The following is an 8871-nucleotide window of genomic DNA, read 5'->3' as shown; positions in this document are numbered from 1 at the left end:
ATTGTCAGGGGCAGGCACAATCTTGCCATCCTCCACAATGTTGTCCATGCTAAATAAGGTGAGGTCCGCGTCAGGAGCAAGAACCCGGACCTGAACTTTCAAATTCTCGTACCGAGCCATCATGCCATTCATTATGTGGCCTTGCAGCTCGGCGTAATCATCATAAGAAGACTGGAGTTTTTCCTTAACCTCCAGAAGCTCACCATAAGTCCGAATGTAGCTCTCATTGGCATTCTTCGCCATATCTTCAGCCAAGTTGGCAGCCGCCTCCGCCGCAGTAGCCCGAGCCTTTTCCTTCTCCAAATACAACTCCAGCCCAACATTTTTTGCCTTTAGCTCAAGTCTCAACCCCTCTACCCTCTCGTAATCAGCCTTAGCCCTCCCAAGAAAGGCGTTGGTAGCATTGATAGGGGACTTTTTGAACTCCCTCGACAACGCTGCACCGAGATTAGCCATCTGAATACTGTTGCTAGATATAGAATCAAGATGTTTAAGGATAGACACATCATCAGTTGGAACAAACCCATATGGAGCGATGTGCTCCGCAGCAAAGGTTACGCCATCAAAATCCTTATCATCGAGGTTGTAAGCACCATCAGTTCTTTGCCTTTTGGGAGAAGGCCCAGATGAAGAAGGGGAAGAGATAGCACCAGAATTCGCCAGAGGTGGGTCAGTAGAGGCCACCCGAACGTGTGAGGTCGGAATAATCTTCCTCAGACCTTGAGGTCCCGAGTCCGGCTTCTTCAGTGGGACCTGGGAAGAACCCTCCCCCGACGTCTTTCTCTGTAAGTTTTAGGCGGCCACCGTTTTCTTGGTCTTACGAAGGACCTTCATCGAATCAGAGCTGGCAACCATCTTTGAAAAAAGGAATCACAAAAATCGTTATATAGTGGAATATGACAAACAAACGACAGTAAAAAATTCTTTGTAAGAAGTCGGGCGCTACCTAGCTCGGAATGAAAAAGAGCAGGATCCCCTAAAAACTTCTTTGTATCCAAATGAGGAGGCTCCCCCCAGTTCTCCTCCAAAACACCCACAAAGGCCCTCTCTACCTCATCAAGACTCTCTAAAGAATACGTAAGAACTACAGGGTTTTCTTGCCACCAAAAGGGAAAGAGAGGTTCCTTGTTCTCATCAAGAAAAAAGGGGTGAACACCATCTACAGCCCAAACTTTGAAGTAGAAGTTTTTAAAATCATGAAAGAAGTCATCATAAATGGAAAAGACCTTTTTACCTTGGGTAGCCCGGAAAGAGATCCAAGAAGCCTTCTTCTTGGCCGCCCCGGGCTTGGTCAGCACAAACAAATAAAGGAATAGACAAAGGGAAGGTCGGACACCTAACTCCTGACACAGTAACTGAAAAATCTTCATGAAAGCCCAAGAGTTGGGATGAAGCTGAGATGGGTCAAGCTTGCAGTTCCAAAGGAGGTCGGTCTCAAACTCAGTAAAAGGAAGGGTAATACCTAACTTGGTAAAAAAGCAATCATACGCATAGAAGAATGGACGCTCGGCCCTACTTAAAGGAGAAAAACTGACCCTCTCCTCAGGATCAGGTGACACCAACTCATAATATTTCTCATCTTCCCTATTCCCACAAATCCTATGAAACCTCCTAAATTTTTCATAATATTCTCGATCTACTACAGTAACACACCCTAACACTACAGAATCTAACCAGTCAGCCATACCAGGAGGGACCTTTGTGGACATCTCAACAATATTTCTATGAGAAGACATAGAAACTACACCTACAGCAAAAAAATAAAGAGGCGTCACTACCAAACAACTCAGCCAAAACAAGAAAGCGAGGAAACAAAGAAAATCGAAAAAGATCAAAGAAAATGACCAAAGAAAATCGAAAGCCCTAGCCCTAACCTTTTTCAGCAACAACAACATGAAAAGATCAAAACTTTGAACAAAAACAGAAGCATGCAGCAGAAATAGAACATCAAGCAGAAAGGATCGCAACCATGAAAAAGAATACGAAATGCACGAAGCAAAGTACCAACCTAAAAAGAGAAGAAGTAGTAGCGACGAAACGTGCAGTAAAACCACGAACGATCCACACCAATAAGCGCCTCGAAGCTTTCAAGGAAAGGAAAAAACTTGGGGCAAATTAACAAAATAAAGGAAGGTTTTTTCTCTCAGAAAGCAAAAGAAAGTAGATGGAAGCAAGAAACTGAAGAAAGCAAGAAACTGAACCCCTTTGATTTCAAACAAAATGCAAAGAAGGAAACAAAACGACAAAGGAGTAAAAGCCCAAAATTAATAGGCTTTAAAAGCGCTTGCATGAACCCAAGAAACTAACGCACTCGAGAATCGTGCAACATTTAAAGAGCAAAAGAAAAAACGCTTCGCATTTCGAAATAGCATTAAAGATGCAAAAAGCCCGCCCGAATGGAACAACAGCACCTCCGACACGATCAACAAAGAAGATGCTTGAACACGACTTCCCCAAAGAGGTCGAAGCTCAGAGATGAGTATAACCTCAGGGAGAGGTCGAAGCTCAAGCAGGGGCACTGTTCATACACTGATCCGAGATATAAGGGTCGGGTTGGTCGAAAGACAAAGGGACCGACCTCTTTAAAGGTTGGTCCACTACCGACCTCTTCACAGAGAGCTCGGAAGATCGCCACGGAGGTCCAAAGAGGCCCAAAAAAAAGGACCACCTCTTACTAAGATACGGATGGCAAAAGATATGATCTCACCCACGAAAAGATAAGATAAGATAACAAACTTATCTCAAAGGGAGATCGTCACACACCACTATAAATACACTGGAGCACCCAGGTATAACTCATACTTAAATTCTACAAAAAGCCTGCCTAAAGCCCATACTGACTTAAGCATTGGAGTCTCTTGCAGGTACCACCACCCCCCGGTGATCAAAGACCAGCAGCATCCCGAGCTCCAACAAGTCTGACAGGACAGGCTTAACCAGACCAGAAGATCTCGCCCGAGATCGACCTCAACGTTTCAGGTAACCCTCAGAACAGGGACTCTCTATATTTCTGCATGAAAGTCTGGATGTCATGTCTCAGCTTTGCCAACCTCTATGGTGGGAAGAATTTGGTTAAGAACTTATTGATCAAATCATCCCATGTTGCTATGCTCTCCTTTGGTTGAGTTTTGAGCCATTGTTTGGCTCAGTCCCTTACAGCGAATGAGAACAACCTCAATCGATAAGCTTCAGTAGAGACACCATTAGATTTGATTGTGTCAAAAATTTGCAAGAAGATGGAGATGAATAAATTGGGATCTTCTTGAGGGATCCTATTGAATTGACAATTTTGTTGCACCAAGGTGATGAGTTGAGACTTCAATTCAAAGTTGTTTGCCACTATAGCGAGTGCTACTATGATACTTCCACAATTTCCAGAAGTGGACTTGGTGAAAGACCCTAAGGTCCTTCTTGCATTGGCATTAGGATTGTTGTTGTTATTATCTGTCATGTTGCTCTCTAGTTCTTCTTCAATTTCTTCTATAACCCCTTTTTTCTAGCTTGCTTTCTCAATCACCAGATGATTAGTTCAATTTTAAGATCAAATTGGAAAGGCTCTTGTTCTTGGTTGTCCTGCATAAACACCAAAACACCAAGAAAAATTAGAATTCCCTATGTCAAAGTGAAGAAAATTTCCAGTGAGGTAAACAAAAAAAAAATAAAAAAAGGTCTAATTTAGGTAATCAATTAACTGATTTGTTGTTAATCTCAATTAATCCCCAGCAACGGCGCCAAAAATTTGATGAGGAATTTTACAAAACCACAAACTATCAGCAAGTGCACCGAATCATATCAAGTAATACCACGGTGAGTGGGTTATCGTTCCCACGAGGATTAACAGACTAAGCAAGTGATTAGTTAACAGCAATGTAAACAAAGCAAGCAGTCATTGAGTAGAAAGAGTGATAAGATTAAAACGTTAATATTTTCAGAGATGTTGAAACTTCTGAACAAATGCTTCTCACTAGCTACCTTGATCATGTCATCATGCAGACATGTTTCTACGGTAAACCATGGTTAATCAAATCTCAATTCCTTAAAAGTTCAATTTCTCTTAATCTTAACAAATGTTCAATTCTTTAAACAATCTGTTATGATAAGAGGTTACGCATAATATCCAGTTTAACACTGTATAATTCTTCAAGATTAATTCTGGTTTGATTAGATGTTACTTATCAAAATTAGTTTCAAAACTTATAGAATTTTGAGAAAAAGTTTCAAACACACATTCAGTTAATCAGCTTTTCCAAGTTTTAAAACAGAATTGAATCAGACTTGAGTTATTTTCCAATATACTCAAGTCCTTATAACGAAGAACAGAAACCAATTCTTAGAAAACATCAATGCAATAATCAAAGATAGAAAAGTAATAACATTAATTCATCGAAAATCAACAAAGCTCCTAACTTTAACAGAGAATATTAGTTGCCCATGATGCAAAACATAAAATTAGGGTTCCAAAGTATGCGGGAGTAATCAGCTCCCCTTCAAGGTTTTCTAAAAATCCTTAAATACTGCAAAACAAAACCTAAGAATCAAAATTAATTAAAACAAAATCTCATAATCTCTTTTCCTAATTAGCTTCCACAAATTAAGAGTGATTTCTTGAGGTTGAGGCCCAATCTTTGGTGCTTGATTGTTTGATTGTTTCCTTAAGATTTGTGGGCTTAAATTAAGTTTTGGACTTAAAGTGCACCTCCAAGGGCTTCGATTGGCTCAACGTGGGACATGGGTGATGACCACATGCGACATGGATGTCTGGAGAAGGTCGGACGTCCCTGGGCTTAAGCCCAACGTGGGACGTGAGAGGGGTGATGTGTGACGTCCTTGATAGGAGAAGGGTGGACATGCTAGCTTCACGCCCAACGTGGGACATGACTCCCCACGTTGGACGTCTTCGATGGTGGAGGAGGTTGGATGTCCCACATCCTTGTATGCTTGCAAACCAACATGGGACGTGACTGAGGGACGTGCGACATCTTTGAGAGGGAGAGGAGTGAAGCCATTGACTTTAGGCCCACATGGGACGTGACTCCCCTACTTTGGACGTTTTCGATGGGAGAAGGAGGGACCGTGGCTGGACGTGCAACGTAGGAGTTGAACGTGGCATGCCTTCAACGACATTCTAGAGGGGGCTTGCTGGCTTCAACCTCAACGTGGGACGTGACTCCCCATGTTGGACGTCTTCGAGCGTGGAGGAATGGAGGCTCCTGGGTACAACCCCAACGTGGGACGTGACTCCCCACGTTGGACGTCTTCATTGCTAGGAGGAAGGACGTGCGATGTGGATCCTCCATGTGCAACATCTTCGAACTCTTGGAGGCTGGGTCTTTTACCTTCAAGACCAATGTGGGATGTTGGGCTCCCCAATGGCGTTCTATAGGAAGTATTTCCCAGAGTCGGTGAGAGAAGCTAAGGAGTTAGAGCTTATGCAGCTGAAGTAAGGCTCGTTGTCTGTGGCCGAATACACTAGTAGGTTCGAGGAACTCTGTAGATTTTCTAGGGTATGTCAAGGTGCCCTAGAGTCCTATAAGAGTTGGAAGTGCGTTAAATATCAAGGAGGCTTGGAGGATAACATTATGACTGCTATGACTCCTTTGGAGATTCGAATCTTTTCCGAGCTTGTGAACAAGGCAATGGTGGTGGAAGACTGTGCCAAGAAGGAAGCTGAGGCGAGAGGAAATCATAGTTATACTAACAACCGAGCTCGTGATGATTACCTTGGACCAAGGGGATAGAAATTTAAGAGAAATGGTGAAGCGAAGTGGTCAAGAGCTTACTCCCTTGATTTGAGGTGTCAGGAGTGTGGGAACTACCATCCGAATAAGCCATGCCGGTTGGGTATGAAACTATGCTACAAGTGTGGTGCACCGGGACATTTGGTTAGAGATTGTCCACATCGAGGAACACATGAGGCAGGTCAATCACAACAACAGGGTTGAGGTAATTATGAAGCCGGTAACCAAACCTTAACTTATTTTCATAGTATAGAATATCGCCGTTCGTGATATCAGAACTTAGAGTTGCATCGGGGGGAAACGAATGGGGAAAAGAAGATTCTTTTATATGTAGCCGAAATCAGAGTGACACAGTGAAAGGTGTGTGGGAAGGCAACTCGGAGACGGAGATGTACTACCTTTATTCGTTTGCTTACGATTCGAATTTTGGGGACAAAGTTCCTTTTTAGGAGGGGAGAGTGTAAGAACCATAATTTCAATCGACTGTTTAGAGGATATAAAATAATAATTTAATCGCCCGAAATAGGTTCGAGAAATTAGACATCTTAATTGCAATTTAACGGTGAGATTCGAATTCATGAATTTTTCTGAGTGGAAAAATGTAATTTTCAGCAGAAAATTGCGTAAAAACGCGTACCGGTAAACCAACCGGAAGTACTGGCTTAAGTCTGTCAGGTACTGTGCGTGTATGATAAAAATAGTAGAAAAAGTTAGGAAATAAATTAAAGTTGAAAACCGGGCGCTAATTTTAAAGGTTTGGCCCAAAGTTGGGCCAAACGAGCTAAAAACGCTAACAAGTTGGACCGGGCCAAAGTTTGGCCCAAGTCCAACATATAAAGGAACACTTAATGAGCTTTTCAGCTCATAAACTTCACAAACACACAGACACACACAACTGCATTGAGAGGAGAGGGAGAAGAAAGAGCACTAATAAGAAGTTGCAAAAATATTTGGCAACAGCTTGGGAGTTGTTAACTTCTTTTTGAAAAGCTTCCTTGGTTCATATCCCAAGGGTCCAGAACGAGATCGCCAATGAGTTAGCCCAAATTGCTTCAAGATATAGAATCGGCGCAGAAACATTAAAAAACTTGACCAGTATCCATCAAATTTTGGTGCCTGCAGATGAAGGAAAGTTTTGTGTGTAGGCGAATGGGAAGATGATGATTGGAGGAAGCCCATTGCTGAGTATTTAAAGAATCCTAGCATGCCAGTCGATAGAAAGATAAACTTGCGAGCAATGAATTTTGTCTTGATGGCTGATGAGTTGTATAAGAAAGGAATCGGCGGGAGTCTTTCAAGATGTCTAAGTCAAGAGGATAAAGACATTGCTCTAGGAGAAGTCCATAAAGGCATATGTGGTGCTCATCAGGCTGGGATGAAAATGAAATGGGTACTATATCGAAATCATGTCTATTGGCCCTCCATGATCAAAGATTGTATCGAATATGCAAAGGCGTGTCAAGAATGTCAAAGGCATGGGTCCATACAACAGATCCCAGCGTCTGAGTTACATTCGATTATTAAGCCATGGCCGTTTAGAGGTTGGGCTCTGGATCTTATTGGATTAATTCATCCCCCTTCATCGAAACAGGTGTGTGGACTGACTGGATTGTTAGTGAAGACAACTCTCATGCCAGGTGAGAGGACTTCAGTGGGGATTTTCTTATCCCTCCAGCCTTTAGGTACTTTCTTCTTAGTACCTTTGTTTTCAGTGCTTGACAATGGCTGTCCAACACCAAACTTAGAGTTGGTGTTTGGGGGTTCTGTATATCCTTGCACTGAGAGAGAAGGTTGGAACACTAGGTGTTGCACAACTGTTTCTCTTTTGTCAGGAGGAGAGTTAGGGCTAGACATCTTAAACAAGATGTGATCCTCTCATAACTGTAGAATCAGCTCTCCCTTTGCCACATCAATGATGGCATTGGCAATGGCTAGGAAGGGTCTTCTAAGGATGATGGATTCATCCTCTTCCTCTCCAGTATCCAGAATTATGAAATCAGCAGGGATGTAAAGGTTTTCAACCTTTACTAAGACATCCTCTACCAGTCCATAAGACTTTTCATGGACTTGTCTACCATCTCTAATGAAATTCTTGCAGCTTGTACCTCAAAGATTTCCGATTTCTCCACTACAGAGAGTGGCATAAAGTTTATGCTTGAACCTAGGTCACACAGAGTCTTATCAAAGGTAATGGTGCCTATGGTGCAGGGAATCAGGAAGCGTTCGGGATTCGACAGCTTATGAGGTAGTTTCTGCTGAACCAAGGCAATGAGTTCCTTGGTGAGCACTGGAGGTTCTTCCTCTAATGGCTCTGTGCCAAATAACTTGGCATTCATCTTCATGAGGACTCCTAGGTAACGAGCAACCAGCTCTTCAAGAGTGACCTTAATCCATGATTTACAACAAGGCATTCAAGGGGACCTCTATAGTTTCCTCATGAGCCTTAGTTGCCTTCAGATCTTCAATAGGGAAGCCTTGGGTGGGCGTTGAACGTCCTTCCTTACTGGGCGTTCAACGCCAGTAATGGTGCTTAGTGTGAAGTTGTATAAATTTTTTATTGGAATGGCGCTTCAGTGTCATCATTATCTTAGAGTATAATTAAATTTAAGGTAGTTGTTGTAACAAGCCAGAACCACCCGCTAGCACGATATTGTCCGCTTTGGCACATAAGACCTCATGGTTTTGCCTTTGATGATAGGGATGATAGTTGAAGCCCCCACACTCACTCGTCAAAATGCGTCATGCTAGGGAGAGGTATCCACACCCTTATAAGGCATGCTTCGTTCCCCTCCCAACCGATGTGGGACCTTACAATCCACCCCCCTAAGGGAGCTCAGCGCCCTCGCTGGCACATCGATCCGGGCTCCGCCTCTGATACCATCTGTAACAACCTAGACCACCCGCTAGTACGATATTGTCTGCTTTAGCACACAAGGTCCGTTTGGGAAGTTTCAAAAGTAACTTTTTTGAACTTTTGACTTATGAAAAGTAATAGTATTAATGATTGGTACAATTTTCAAAACCAAACTGTAACTTCCTAAGAAGTTATTTAGGAGCTTATAGAGAAGTTAAAAAAAATGACTTCTTTCATAATACTACTACTTTTTATCACATTTTTATAAAATAAACACTT

The 8871-nt window shown here is 42.5% G+C and overlaps 1 pseudogene; it reads right to left on the bottom strand.

The window, feature by feature from the left end:
* Nucleotides 1-247: 247 nt before the first annotated feature.
* LOC148569600 (uncharacterized) lies at nt 248-855 on the bottom strand (annotated as a pseudogene).
* Between the last annotated feature and the right edge of the window lie 8016 nt (nt 856-8871).

Source organism: Arachis ipaensis, chromosome B4 (genome assembly GCF_059453495.1).
Source record: "Arachis ipaensis isolate K30076 ecotype BB chromosome B4, ASM5945349v1, whole genome shotgun sequence".
Taxonomy (NCBI): domain Eukaryota; kingdom Viridiplantae; phylum Streptophyta; class Magnoliopsida; order Fabales; family Fabaceae; genus Arachis; species Arachis ipaensis.
This window is presented reverse-complemented; position numbering and strand designations above follow the sequence as displayed.